Consider the following 1,834-nt stretch of genomic DNA (forward strand, 5'->3'; position numbering starts at 1 on the left):
TTCTTTGCTTGCCTGGCCGGTACCGAGTGTTATCTCCTCTGTGTGATGTCTTATGATTGGTATTAAACAATATGTAAATCACTGTATTATTCTGCCCATATGAATGGCAGGTTTTGCCTCCAGCTAGCAGGTGGATCATGGATAAGTGGATTTCTCGCTAGCTCCATAACGATATTTTTCATGTCACGATTAACTTTTTGTGGTCCCAATGAAATCAAAGGGTGGAGGTGTTGCAAGAGAACACTATGATTGCTCTGAGCTCCAGTATGAAACTGGAGATAGACCAGTTCAGAGTCTCTGGGTTAAGCTTAGAAGCAAGAACAATAAGGGTGATGTCGTGGTGGTGTCTGTTACAGACCACCAGACCAGGAGGATGAGGTAGATGAGGCTTTCTTCAGTCGACAAGGGAAAGTTTCCAGTTTACAGGACCTGAGTCTCATGGGGAACTTCAATCATCCTGATATCTGCTGGAAGAGCAATACAACAGAGCACAAACTATCCAGGAAGTTTTTGGATAGTGTTGCAGACAACTTCCTGGTGCAAGTGCTGGAGCACCCAACTAGGGGCCGTGCTTCTCTTGACCTGTTGCTCACAAACAGGGAAGATTTGGTAGAGGAAGTAGAAGTGGGTGGCAACCTAGGCAGCAGTCGAGTTCAGGATCCTGACAAAAGGAAGAAAGGAGAACAGCAGGATACGGACCATGGACTTCAGAAAAGCAGACTTTGATTCCCTTGGGGAGCTGATGGGCAGGAGCCCCTGGGAGGCTAATATGAGGAGGAAAGGAATCCAAGAGAGCTGGCTGTATTTTAAAGAAACCTTGTGGAGGGCACAGGAACAAACCATCCCGATGTGCAGAGAGAATAGCAAATATGGTAGGCATCCAGCTTGGTTTAACAAAGAAGTCTTTCGTGAACTTAAACACAAAAAAGAAGCTTACAAGAAGTGGAAGCTTGGTCAGGTGACTAGGGAGGAGTATAAAAATACTGCTCGAACATGCAGGAATGAAATCAGGAAGGCCAAAGCACAATTGGAGTTGCAGCTAGCAAGGGACGTAAAGGGGAACAAGAAGGGTTTCTACAGGTATGTTACCAACAAGAGGAAGATTAGGGAAAGTGTGGGCCCCTTAGAGAATGGGGGAGGCAACCTAGTGACAGAGGATGTGGAGAAAGCTGAGGTACTCAATGCCTTTTTTGCCTCTGTCTTCACAGACAAGATCAGCTCCCAGACTGCTGCACTGGGCGGCATAGAACGGGAAGGAGGTGAACATCCCGCAGTGCTGAAGGAACAGGTCCAAGACTATTTAGAAGGATTGGACATACACAAGTCCATGAGGCCAGATGAAATGCACTCGAGGGTGCTAAGGGAGTTGGCTGATGTGACATTAATTGCATCTGCAGAAATGTCCAGGGAGATTTCACCTTCCTGTGTGGAGGATACATTATAAGACAACGGAGAGCATCACTGTTGAACCTGCACCTGTCCCCTGAAATGCTGAGAGAAAGGGTGACAGCAAATTATTCCAGCTTGAAACAGACCCAGTATAGAGTTAAAAAAAAAACCCTTTCATTACGCCTTTAAGTTAAATCAGAACTGTAGATGGACAAGGCCTAGCAGATGATAATGTCCATCTGCCTTGCTCAGTGCTGGGTTTTACCTTTCAGGATCTCAGCATGAAATAGTATATTAAGGAACCACAGAAATGGCTATATTGGATCAGGGCATTGGTCAACCCAGAGTCTTGTCTCCAGCAGTGGCATGCACAAGTTGGTTGAGCGGGAAGTGCACAGAGCAACTTTCTCCCAACCCCCACGTTTGATGAGTCTTTGGCTCATCC

Source organism: Emydura macquarii, unplaced genomic scaffold (genome assembly GCF_026122565.2).
Source record: "Emydura macquarii macquarii isolate MOO-44397 ecotype Brisbane River unplaced genomic scaffold, CSIRO-AGI_Emac_v2 contig_3699, whole genome shotgun sequence".
In the NCBI taxonomy this organism is placed as follows: Eukaryota; Metazoa; Chordata; order Testudines; family Chelidae; genus Emydura; species Emydura macquarii.